Raw genomic sequence first — 13714 nt, 5'->3', positions numbered from 1 at the left:
GCCACCCCAGTCCAGGTCTTTTGGGACTTAAGCAACCCTGCCTTCCTAATCTTGTTGGGAGCAGGCAGCTCCCTAAGCCTACACTGTACCCTAAGATCAGCCATCCTGAACTGGTACAGTTTAGCAAGGTCCAGCTTGTCGTACTTTAATATTCGGGACCGCGTAGGGGACAGGGCCCTACCCCTGTCTATCTTGGTATTAGCGAACCGCAAATAGTAAATGCGGCATGTACGAGTGCTTTATATATCGTTCTAGCTATGAATGCACTGTGTACACGTTATTCAGCTTCACTACGCGGGTTCCATTTTGGAAGCAGTGGCCATCTTGTCATTGCCCTCACATAGGCTATGATGGAGTTAATACGGGCCTCACAGTACATGGGCTTTCCCTCTGACTTCTCTGTGACCTGGGCAGCTGGCTCTGCTGCCCCGGGTCAAACCGGTCTCACGAGCTCCCCTTCCTCCGTCCACCTGTGATTAGCATCAGGGTTTGACCCGTCATAAAGCCCTTTCATTCTATACAATCCCCCGGCTAATCTCTTCCACACCTGCTTGTTCCTGCTTTATGACTTGTTTCCCAAAACAGGAGATGCTCATGTTTATTGGGGGGTCTCTTTACATCAAACGTGGGATCTGAACCTTACTGTGTAAATCATTGTGGGCTGGCCGAACTGGAATGTGGGATGGTCATCATGACTCTGCCTTTTCTTTGTAATGTACACTTGTATATTGCCGTATCATAAAACCTAGGAATGTATGCTTGAGGCAAGGAAAAGCGTATTTAAGATGAAGTCCGTTCCTATGATTTTCAGCAGTCTCCTGAGAACATACACGCTGTTGTACTTCTAGGATACCTGTCATTGGTCTGCAGCCAATAAACGAATCTTTGACTTCACCCAGAAGACTCTGTGTTTCTGTAGGTCCGGAACAGGGAGAACCCAGAAGTCATAGGGTGTGTGCCCCTGCACCGCTGGGACTAAAATACCCAGTACTTCAGTTTGGCGCCCAACTCGGGACGATTTCAGCGGTACCAGTCCAAGCCAGAGGTTCGTGAGGAGCTTCGTGTGGAAATTCTGGAGGAAGGCCGCCACTTCATCGACCCCTGCATGTCGACGTGGTCCGAAAGTCTTTTCTGCGAGGTTCTCCGCGTCCCGACGGCTACGAAGGACTGCTGCCCTGATTAATCGACCTGTTTTGGACCCTTGACGAGTTTGAGAGAGCGAAACAATCGAGAGAGTCTTCTGGTGACGCCATCGATCAGCAATATTCAGTTAAGTATAAGTGGAGCGTCTCCCATTTGTTTTGGTATCCTTCGGGATCATTTGAATTAGTACTTTGGAGTTTGCAAACGCCAAAACCAGAGGACTCGTGTATTCACGAGGCTATCGTAATCGATAATCCTTTGACGTTTGGATCTAGACTAGTGAGCGAAGATGCCTGGCTCTGGACTATTTGGTAGATTATTCTGTTTGGGTTGTGGAAAAGATTTCCAGCTAGAGGAATCATGTCCGGTTCCTCCGGTTGGAACTCCAACTTATGAGCTCTATGTGAAACATGGCGTAGGCCCCATTGCATATAACGAAGTGTGGATCCACTACACTAGGAAAGATGGTGTTTTAAAATGGCCACAAAATGGTAGTTTTGATACTGATATTTTAGATAATTTGGAAATTAAATTATTTGAGAAGAAAGCCCGGCCGGCGATGTTTGACTCTTTCCGCTTATGGCGAAAGGAAGCCAAACAGAAGGAAATCAAGTTAGCGAAAAAGAATAAGAGAGAGAGAGGTATGTCAGTAATGCAAGCAGCTGTACAATTTAAAGACAATGAAGAGGAGCAGATGAATGAGCAATTGCACAGGCAGCGTAAGTTAGGGATTGACAAATGTTACCCAGCTTTGCCACATTCTAAGCAGAATGAGTCCGAAGAAAAGGAGAAAGATCCCCTGATGTCACATTTGTTGAGTTCGCCACCCCCGTATGCTCAAACTGCCACGGCGCCTCCCCAGCTTGTAAATATGCCGCCTCCAGTGCATGTACTGCAAGCCTTGCCGCAACCGCCAGTTGCTTTGCAACCAGTTCCTATCCCTGTAGCGCAGCCCTCTCAAGCGCCGCCAGTTGTGCTTCCAACTGCCCCAGCACTTCCTGCGACTTTGCCTAATCCAGTAACTGCCTCCCCTAACACTCTTCCTTCCACCACTCCAGTACCTGTCTCTACATCCTCTTTTCTTCCCTCTGTTTTTCCCCCTGTTCTCGCCTCAGCTTCTCCTTCGGCGCGACAGCGCTTAGCTAATGTGGTTACTACATTAATGTCTCCTCTCTTTGGGTCATCTGGTGCGACTCCTGGTTTACAGCGTAAGCAGTTGCGCAGCCAATTGCCTAACCCCGATGAGAAAAAGGTAATAGATCACATGGCGCGTAGATGGATCGTTTTTCCTTCACTGTATGATGTGGAATCAGTTGTTAACACTTTCCATCAATGGGATGCCCCGAAACAGAGATATGTGTTTGAGAAAATGTGCGAAATTCTCTGTGAAGAATTGGAGGATAGTGGTAGAAATCCGAACCCGCAGGAGTTGTGTAGAGTGAGGTTTGATTTTGGAACTGGTATAATTGTGGACCGCGAAGTAGATAAAGCAGTTGCGGTTGTATTGTCCTTAAGGAATGACGATTGCCAACAGTCATTGTTTGAACAAGAGGTCCTTGTGGGGAAAAAGGTAAAAGCGCGACAATACCCCATGAGAGAAGTTCCCCCGGTATGGAAGGAAGCAGTTGCGGCTGATGCCGCTCGAGGTATTGCTGCTGCTCCAGCGCATTTCCAGCGTGTTTGGGTGCATGTTCCATGGAAGCGCTCTGAGGTGTTAGCACTTAAGCAGTCCTTACCTGATCCCCGTAAAAACCCAGCAGGTTATTATAAAGAGTTGTCACAGACGGCAGGGTCATGCATTATGAATCTGGCCGACATAGACATGTTGTTTGGTAATGTTGTTCCACAGCCTCTATGGGGATCAATTCGTAATGTAGATCACAATGCAGAACTAGGGGATACATGGACTAACATTGTTGCTGCTGATGCTAGACAAACTGGTGGTGCGAAACCAGAACCTTTAGTAGCTGAATTGCCTGGTAGAATCATCACGTATATGAAGACAATAATGCCGGCGATGCGCGTAAATTGGGATAAGTTATCTGCATGCAAGCAGAAGAAAGATGAGACAGTGTCAGACTTCTTTACTAGGTTTGAAGAAACGTTTATTGACCACAGTGGGCAAGATATGAGTACTGAGGGTGGCCAACGGCTATTTGTGGATAAGTTTGTGCAGAATTTACTTCCTGACCTGTGTAAGAAGTTAAAAGATTCAGAAAGTTCTTGGGCTGTTTCTTCTTCAGCGCAAATACTGGCTACTGCACAGTATTATGAAAATAGAGATAAAGACGAGAAAGATAGAACGGAGAAGAAAACGAAGGAACTAAAGACAAAGGTCCTTTTACAGCAGGCCTATCCGCCACGTGGAGGTGGTAATAATTATAGGCAACCCCAAGGTGTCTATCACCAACCCCAACAGTTTCAGGCAAACCAGCAAATGAACGGGTATTACCAACCACGTGTCCCTGTAGGTCCCAACCAATGTTCATATTGTAAAGAGGAAGGTCATTATAAATATAGTTGCCCTAAATTAATGCAGCGGAACGGTAATGCGTATGGCGCAAGAGGTAGGGGTGGTCAGCAAGCTCCTAGAGGCCGAGGGCGTGGGAGTGTTCCCCAGAACGCGCGTCCTCTGCCGCCTCAAAGTACCATCAATAGCTTCGATCAGCAAGCTAACGCGACTAGTAACACGGCCCAGTATTATAATAATGATTATTATGCAGAGGACGGTGATGCGGAAAGTAATGATTACTAGGATAGCCATAGACAGAGAGTGGGAGTTGTTTCAGTACCAGTGGATCAGAGTGGACCGTATGTTGAGGTGACTACAGCAAATGTAACAGAGCCTTTTCTGCTAGACACTGGTGCTGCAAAGAGTTCAATCATGCATTCAAAACTCCCTGGCGCACCTTTGTCTGGCGATATAAATGTTTCAGTAGGTTTTTCTGGCGCCCCGGTTAGGAACCCGATTTCCAGTCCCATGTCACTTTCCGTTGGACCTTGCGAGCTGAAAGCGCCCCTGATCCTGACAACAGGTTGTGGTGAGAATTTGCTGGGATTAGATATGTTGAAAAGATTGCACGCTACACTGTATTGTTCTCCTTCAGGAGTACAACTTACATTAGGCAAGAAAGTGATTTCCCCAATGTATTTGTCTAAAAACACGATGCCACCTGAATTGTCATCCCTTCCGGATGCCCTTTGGGCTACTGGTCCCAATGATGTGGGCCTCTTGGAAATACCGCCATATGTGGTGACTCTAAAGGCTAATGTCAGACTGCCACATATTCCCCAGTACAAGATCTCTAATGAAGGGCAGAAAGCATTGTTAGACATTGTCAGCGACTTGATTAATAAGGGTGTGATCGAGGAAACAAGAGGCAACGTTTGCAATAGTCCGATTTTACCTGTCTTAAAACGAACGGACCCTTCACAGCCACCTGTTTACAGATTTGTGATTGATCTTAGAGAAGTTAATAAGATTGTTGTGCCACAGTTTCCGGTTGTCCCCGATATAACTGCCTTGTTAACGATGATTCCAGCCTCTGCTGCATGGTTTTCAGTGATCGATTTAAAGAATGCTTTCTTTAGTATCCCAATTGCAGAAGAGAGCAGAGATATTTTTGGTTTTAGTCTGGGAGGCCGAAGCTTCCGCTTCAAACGCGCTCCCCAGGGCTACTGTGAGAGTCCATCCATATATAGTCAGGCTCTGAAAGCGCAGCTTGATGCACTTGTTTTACCTAGTGGCGCTATCCTGATTCAATATGTGGACGATTTACTGATCGCTGCGGATACTGAAAAGATCTGTAAAGAAGCCACATTGTCACTGTTGCGCCATTTATCCGCTTTCCATCACAAGGTGTCTCTCTCTAAGCTGCAATATTGTCGACAAGAAGTGACCTACTTAGGTCATCTCTTATCGAAGGAGGGAAGGAAACTAACCCCAGAAAGAATTCAAGCTATTGCACAGTTAAGTGTGCCGAAAACACAGAGAGAAGTGCGTGCTTTCTTGGGCATCACTTCATACTGTAGGCATTGGATCCCTAGTTTTTCCTTATTGGCAAAACCTTTGTTAGCCTTAACATGCAAAGACACACCGAATCCTATCCCATGGTCTGAAGAGTGCCAGAAAAGTTTTGTGGAATTGCGTAATGCATTATGTTCAGCACCTGTGTTGGGTACTCCCGACTACAGTAAGCCTTTTACATTGTATGTTCACGAGAAAGATGGATGTGCGTTGTCAGTGTTAACACAGCCTTTTGGCGACAGACCGCGCCCATGCGCATATTTTTCATCTACCTTGGACCCTGTAGCGAGGGCATTGCCAAGCTGTCTGAGAGCGACAGCTGCTGCAGCGATGTCTATCCGACAATCTGCTGGTTTGGTAATGGACAACACATTGATTGTCATGGTTCCACACGCTGTAGACACATTATTAAATAGAACCAAGACACAACACTTGACCAGTGCACGATTATCGGGCTACGAACTTACACTGTTAGCTAATCACATACACATAAAGAGATGCAATACGCTGAATCCAGCTACATTGTTGCCAATTCCGGCAGACTCAGATGAGATTGAGCAACATGATTGTCTGTTCAGAACAGAAGAAGAGACGAAAGGGAGAGTAGATCTAAAAGATACTCCCCTGACTGAGTGTGATGGCACTTTATGGGTAGATGGGTCATGTTTCAAGCTCCCTAATGGTGACACGACTGCTGCATATGCTATCACGACTTTGCACACGGTCGTGGAAACTGCACGAGTGCCACATAATTCGGCCCAAGCAGCAGAATTAATCGCCCTCACGAGAGCATGTGTGTTGTCTGAAGGAATGAGAGTGAATATATACACAGATAGCCTGTACGCCTTTGGCGTGGCTCATAATTTTGGGCGACTGTGGAAGGAGCGTGGGTTCCTGACGTCGCATGGAGCTAAAATTCAGAATGGCAAGTTGGTGAATGATCTCCTTGAGTCACTGACCCTACCGTTGCAAGTTGCAATCATGAAATGCAGTGCGCACAGGAAAGTCACAGATGATGTTGGACGTGGGAATGCGTTTGCTGATGAGACCGCGAGAGAAACTGCACAGAATGTGAAGACTAGAATGTGTGTTGCAGGCCCCGCAAGATGGGTTAATGATGTGGGAATGTGTGAGAACACAATAGAGAGTGTGAAGTCGCTTCAAGCTGAAGCCACAGAGGAAGAGTTAAGCAAGTGGAGAGAAAGTATGGGTAAGTTGGATGAGAATGGTTGTTGGATTGATCTGACAGAACATAGGCGATGGTTGTTGCCTGATGCATATGTGCTTCCAGTGGTTACTATGGCACATGGAATGGCACATATCAGTACGAAAGGTATATGCAAGTTGTTGGCTCCAGTATGGCAGAATGCTGGGATTCCCAAGTGTGCAGAGAACGTGGTCAAGAATTGCATAGTATGCTTGAAGTACAACCCTGGTAGGGGAACCCCAACTCCGGCTGGTCACTTTGCACCCCCATCATGTCCATTTGAAGTTTTGCAGCTGGACTTTATTCACATGGAAAGATGCAACAACCTGAAATATGTATTGGTGGTTGTTTTTGCTTTCTCAAAATGGTTTGAGGCTTATCCTCTGAAAGATAACACTGCCCTATCCACAGCCAAAGCCCTTGTGAAGGAGTTCTTCCCTAGGTTTGGGATGCCAAGAATGGTGTGGTGTGATAACGGAAGTGAGTTTGTGGGTAAAGTGATGAAGAATGTATGTGAAGGGCTAGGGATAAAGCAGAAGTTCCACGCTGCAAATCACCCCCAATCAGCTGGATTAGTAGAACGCTACAATGGAGCCTTAAAGCTCAAACTGGCTAAAATCCAGGCGAGCACCGGTCTTAAATGGCCTGACGCTCTACCTCTAGCACTCCTGTCCACCAGAATGACCATACACTCACGAGTGGGACTTAGCCCTTATGAGGTCGTCTTTGGCCGCCCGGCTAATGTATGGGGCGTGCCAAGACCGGCGAAATTTAGCGAAATAGAGCATCCAGTACTGCTCGATTACCTGTATGATTTGACTGTTAAACTGCGTGTTTTGCACCAACAGGTACATGATACCCTTCCCCAAGCCTCTGAACCTCCTGGACACCCTATCAACCCTGGTACGTGGGTCCTGGTCCGAAATTTCCAGCGCAAGAGCAACGACGAGCCTCGCTGGATCGGCCCTCATCTTGTTCTTCTTTCGACAAGATCAGCAGTGCGAGTGAAAGGGAAGAAGCACTGGATTCATGGTACTCACTGCAAAGTAGTCCCCTTGCCTCTGCCATATGACCAGTGGGTCAAGGAGGGTATCGCCGACTCCGAGACAGACATTGTACCTCGTTTTGTAACATTCAGTGACGCACGCTTAAAAGGCACAGTTTCAGACCAAGAGAGTGACAATATTCTGCAGGAAGCTGTGCCACCATCGAGTCGACTGGACACCACTGAGCCTGAACTTTTGTTTCAAGACCAAACAGCACCTGGCCGTCTCCGCTATAATTTGAGACCTAGGCCCATGGACAAATAAAGATTTCCTCATTATTTCCCTTTTGACATTTTTGCTCTCCCATCTGAAGGACTTTCTTGATTTTTGTTTTTCGAACCACCATCCGGGTTCTGCCGCAGGGTCGCGGTGCCAAGACTTTGGGGTACAGGCCGAAGACGCTAGGTCAACGGTTCTGGTTGGTCTAGGGCGTTTCCCTGGACTGACAGGCGTACTCCTTAGCAGAAGAAACTCATCCACCGCGAGCGGCCCGAGTAGAGGATGGAGTTTTTTAAGATGGAGAGACCGATTGAGGAAATGAACTTTAACGCAAGGATGTGTAAAATTGTAAAAAGTAAATGTTTTGTCTTTTTGTGCCTTTTTACACTGTGTAGCATAATAATGTTTATTGTAGGATTTGTGTTTTTCTCCGCTCAAAAGCCCATTGAACCCACTCAACAGCCTATATCTCTTTCTACTGCCTCCTCTCACTCTTTTCACCCTTTGCCTGAGCACGAACAGACCAGACGATCAGAGTTCGTAAATAACTCGTTTATCCAGCTCTTGCACCAGCACCAACTGGTAATGAATACGACCAATTGCTGGGTGTGTGGGTTAATGCCCCATACCATTAACAAGGGTATTCCCTACCTGGTGCTGCCGTACAGTTACAATGGATCGTCATGGGCATTCCAAACCATGTTTCTCTATGCTCTAGATACATACTCCCCTCGCCAACCGCGTTCCATCAGACCTATCACCAATAATAAGGCTTTGATGAAAGGAGTTGCCGATATGAGTAGGGATATCAATGCGTACTCATCTATTCCCAAAGAAGAGTTGAGACCTTATGTAGGATGGAACGCGACGGGGTATAGTATTAGTCTGGGTGAAAGACAGCGGAAAATCTCATCTCCAATCTGGGTCGTACCCCACATGGGTCGGTTCTGCTTACAGGGTAATGGTCAGAATCCTAGAGCTCAACTGGGAAGGAGTGACTGTACTGAAACGTACACCTTCCCGTCGCAGTTTTCCCCTGCGTTTTTGGCTGCTAAGGGCACATATTTCATCTGTCATGACCGAGCATATACATGGCTGCCCCCTGATTTCTCGGGCACATGTTATATTGCGAATCTGCTACCGCCTACATTTACTGCTGCCTCTGACTATCACAAGACCAGAGTTGTGAGAGGTGTGATTAGTAAGGAGGACACTGCCGGTCAGGAAGCAGGAGACTTCTTCTTGGGTTTCCTGCCGTTTTGGGGACCTATGGTCAATAGTAGGAACCTGAGACAGCTGACTCGGGTGGTTGAATCCACTGTCAATGTAACGGCTGGTGCCCTTAGTAATCTGACAGCTGAGCTCCAAGCGGATCGCCTTATGACTTTGCAGAACCGCATGGTTCTAGACGTTATTCTTGCAGACCGCGGTGGGGTATGCAAGGTCATCCAATCCAGTTGCTGCATTTTCATACCAGATAATGCTCCAACAGTGTATCAAGCCATCTCCAAACTCCATAAAATATCTGAAGCCATACACGTGGATAAGGGAGATTGGTCACTGGTGGGGTGGTTCTGGGAATTGCTATCTGCCTGGGGATGGAAAGTTATGATGGTCATTGGAATGATCTTAGCCATTCTTTTCCTGTTCTGTCTGTGTATACAGTGTGCTCCCGCGATATGTGGTCTCTGTACTACCTTATGTGTAAGGAAACCTGTATCGAGGGACGAACTAAGTAATAGGATGATGCTACAGCAACTTCTCCATGACTTCGTGAACATTGACCTAGACTCGGATTAAGATGAGTATAGTGATTGCCTATGTAAGGGCAAAAGGAGGGTCTGTCGTACTTTAATATTCAGGACCGCGTAGGGGACAGGGCCCTACCCCTGTCTATCTTGGTATTAGCGAACCGCAAATAGTAAATGCGGCATGTACGAGTGCTTTATATATCGTTCTAGCTATGAATGCACTGTGTACACGTTATTCAGCTTCACTACGCGGGTTCCATTTTGGAAGCAGTGGCCATCTTGTCATTGCCCTCACATAGGCTATGATGGAGTTAATACGGGCCTCACAGTACATGGGCTTTCCCTCTGACTTCTCTGTGACCTGGGCAGCTGGCTCTGCTGCCCCGGGTCAAACCGGTCTCACGAGCTCCCCTTCCTCCGTCCACCTGTGATTAGCATCAGGGTTTGACCCGTCATAAAGCCCTTTCATTCTATACAATCCCCCGGCTAATCTCTTCCACACCTGCTTGTTCCTGCTTTATGACTTGTTTCCCAAAACAGGAGATGCTCATGTTTATTGGGGGGTCTCTTTACATCAAACGTGGGATCTGAACCTTACTGTGTAAATCATTGTGGGCTGGCCGAACTGGAATGTGGGATGGTCATCATGACTCTGCCTTTTCTTTGTAATGTACACTTGTATATTGCCGTATCATAAAACCTAGGAATGTATGCTTGAGGCAAGGAAAAGCATATTTAAGATGAAGTCCGTTCCTATGATTTTCAGCAGTCTCCTGAGAACATACACGCTGTTGTACTTCTAGGATACCTGTCATTGGTCTGCAGCCAATAAACGAATCTTTGACTTCACCCAGAAGACTCTGTGTTTCTGTAGGTCCGGAACAGGGAGAACCCAGAAGTCATAGGGTGTGTGCCCCTGCACCGCTGGGACTAAAATACCCAGTACTTCAAGCTCCAGGCAATTTAGAGGATTTTTAAAATCTTAATTCACTTTACTGAGAGGTGCACATTATAAACGCAGGTCCTTATCCACACCGCTGAGCACCAAATGTTGGAAAGTGGATTATTAGTTGTGGCAAATGTCTATCTGCCACTGGCAGTAAGGCTACTAACACAACCTAATGCTCAGAATAGGTCTTAGAAAATTATTAACATGTTAACATGTTAGGCTGCGAGCAGGCAGGCTTAACTTCAAGTATGAAAAAAAGCATTTAAAAACACCAATTCAGTAAATAATTAATACACAAAACAGAATACAAATCCAACACCAATTTATAAACATAGGAAATATTTTTATCTTTAAAATGACACCAAAATGAAAACAATACAATATAGGGAACCGAAGAAATACATTTTTAAAGATTTAGCACCTTATAGCACATGGAAACCTATAGTGCCTATTGGGACATCTGGTTGCGCTAGACCGGTTCAAAGTCAAAGTGTCAGGCTGACCGTGATGGGGACCTGCGTGGCTACCTCTCGCAGTAGGTCTCGGTCAATGTTTTTACCTTCTGACTTTAGAACGTTTTCTGGAGCTTTTCTTCCTGGGGACCCTCGAAGTTCTCAGCCAGTAGAGATTCAGTGAGGGTTCACCAGCTTGCCTTGCGACGAGCTCCCGGCCAAACTTATGGAAGTCAGACATCTGGAGCTTTCCAGTGGGACCAACCAGGGTTCCAGGCTGGCTCGCGGTTGAAGGGGGGCAGCTTGGCTCTCGCTTTTGGCCCCAGTTACCTTTTGTACGTTCAGATTTAGAATCTTTTTATTGAGCTTTTTCTTGCGGGGTCCCTCGATGCTCTTCACCAGGCCGGATTCGGTGAAGGTTTGCCTGCTTGGGTTTCAGCCTACACCCGGTCAATCTCTCGGAGCTTTTCAGCAGGTCGAGCCTGGATGGCAGGCCAGCTTACGCTTGAGAGTCGCCGACTTGGCTGGCCAGATTTAGTCGGTCCACTATGGACCTTTTTTCAAAGTTGGTCCAAACTTCTGGAACTTCTTCCTGAAGTTCCCCAAACTGCCCCAGCATGTCCAAAACTTACTCCAAGGGCCTGGAAGCTCCAAGAAGGTCCTTGAAAGTTTGGGACTTGAGTTCCCACAAACCACTTGGACAAAGCCCTTTCAAATCCACCGGTAGTACTCCAGGCTGAGGATTCTTGGTGGTGATGTTCCAGGTGAGCACTGTTAACCTGTAGCTAGCAGGAAGTCCACTCTTTAGTACTTTTGAAGCAAGCTAGTCCAAAGGGCTGTAGTTCTGGATGTGCAGCAGGCACAGTCTTCAGAGTGCAGGGCCTGGTTGATGCAAATCAAACTTCTCAGCGGGGACCCTTCTTCTTTCTTGAGTTTCAAACAGCAGATCGGAGAGACTCTGCCCCTCTCGTATACCTATTCCAAGTTCTCTGGGTCAAACAGGAGGGCACTTCTGTCCAGTGAGGTGCAGGGCAACACATCCTCCAAAGTGTGGCACTATTTCCTCCCAGAGAGCACCATTTCTCCAAAATTCATCATGGCTGATTTTCCAGCAGGAAGGGAAGAGCTGGCTAAGCACACCTCCGGGAGGGCTAATCTCCATAGTCTCTCCCTCTTGCATCAGCTCAGTCCTTCCTTAAGCCTATCATCTGACTGGGTTCAAAGAGGAGAGGTGTAAATGAAACTGGTGTCTTCTACCTGTCTCTTCCTTCCATTGAGGTTTATTGTTTCCGACCCCTGCCCCTGCTCTAGCACTGCTGTGTAGCATAACCCTTCCCTCCCATAAGAGCTGTCTAACCCGAGGGACTCGATATCACTTCATAAAAGGAGCCTGGCTAATCCTCTTAACTCGGACCAATGAGGACAGACTACTGGAAGGCTGAACACTGGCTTACAGACAAGTAAGTCAGAACTTCTTGTCTGTACATTTAAGGAGAAATTCAACAATACCATATTGCTGGATTTATCAGTACCATTCTTTGAAGTCTTTGAATGGTATTTTTATGTTTCTCAGGTGTGTGGGATTTAATAAGATATCTTCTTCTCCATGGGACACGTTGCTTCATAAAACTGCTTGTCCTGTTATAAAATCCACTTGTCCCTTTGGTGCCATGTAGTACGGCGACAAATTATAGCAACAATCTCATTATATAAGAGCTCTGATAATAGTCTCTCTGATTATGCCAGAGCTCATACCACAGTAGTGTTTAAATACTAGCAATTCCATTATTTTGCCACCTTTTTACAGATCTGCATACTGGGTCTGGAGGTAGCAGCAAGTAATAGTTACCCATGGTTGGAAAGACCTTTTGAGTCTGTGCAAACCTACTAACTTGCATGTTTTATGGGTTTTCATCAACTGATCTCTAAAATGTTCCCATATAGAGAAAGGTTGGAAATTTACTTCTGACAAGGGCAGAAGTAAAACTTCTTTCAGGGTTGGGGGAAAAGGTGGTTGGTGGGAAAGAGAACGTGTTACCCCACAACAGATTTTCGCATGAGGAAATCTACACATGATTATTTGCCAGTAGTAAAATTCAATTCACAGATATTTTCTAGGAGTACAATTTCCTGACGTACTTCTGTTTATTTCTTGTGAATTTATGAAAGTCGTAAATCTGCACTATTGCAATGACAAATGCCATGGGTGCACTTTTGGGACTTTAAGAATTGGGCCCCTATTTAGATCTGGCATTTTGTTTTTATTTAGATTCTGTCTCTCAATATACCATCTGGCTTCACTGTGAGTGACAGCATTCTGCTTTTACACAAAGAGCATATTGGTACACAAAGCAGTTTTGTTCGGTGCCTGAGACCAAAAATATTTTTGCTTTTGCCAATGTTTGTTACAATGACGAGGGCCTGCAGCTCCAACAACAATAACATTTTACAAAACCCATGTCAAAACAAGACATGCATTGACATAACCAATAGGCTGACCACCATTGTCATACCTATAGGCTTTGCCAATGCTTGTTTATTTTCATGTTTCCTATAATTTTGTTGCAAATGGTTACAGTGATTTTCCATTATGAATATTTTTGGGAGATACTAGCATGCATCAACACATTTTGCTAAACGATGCTTGATAGAAACAGTACCTAAAATTTCACAGTAGTTTAGCAAACTTTTTTTCCTAGTTGGATTTTCTTTTAAGAACATTTAATTTTGAAAGCAAAGAATCATCAATCTTGCTTTTAAGCTTTTGCATATATTTGCATCTACTCAGAGAGCATCCTGGAAGCATTATACATAGCCATATGTTGTTCAACTTTGCAAACGTGCGTACACATTTTTTTTTTTTTTTCCAAAACCTTTATTTGAAACAGTAGTTATGTACAATCATGGGCCTACAACCACA

The sequence above is a fragment of the Triturus cristatus genome, chromosome 2_2 (genome assembly GCF_964204655.1).
Source record: "Triturus cristatus chromosome 2_2, aTriCri1.1, whole genome shotgun sequence".
NCBI lineage: Eukaryota > Metazoa > Chordata > Amphibia > Caudata > Salamandridae > Triturus > Triturus cristatus.
The sequence above is the reverse complement of the archived record's forward strand: the minus strand, read 5'-3'. Positions refer to the sequence as shown.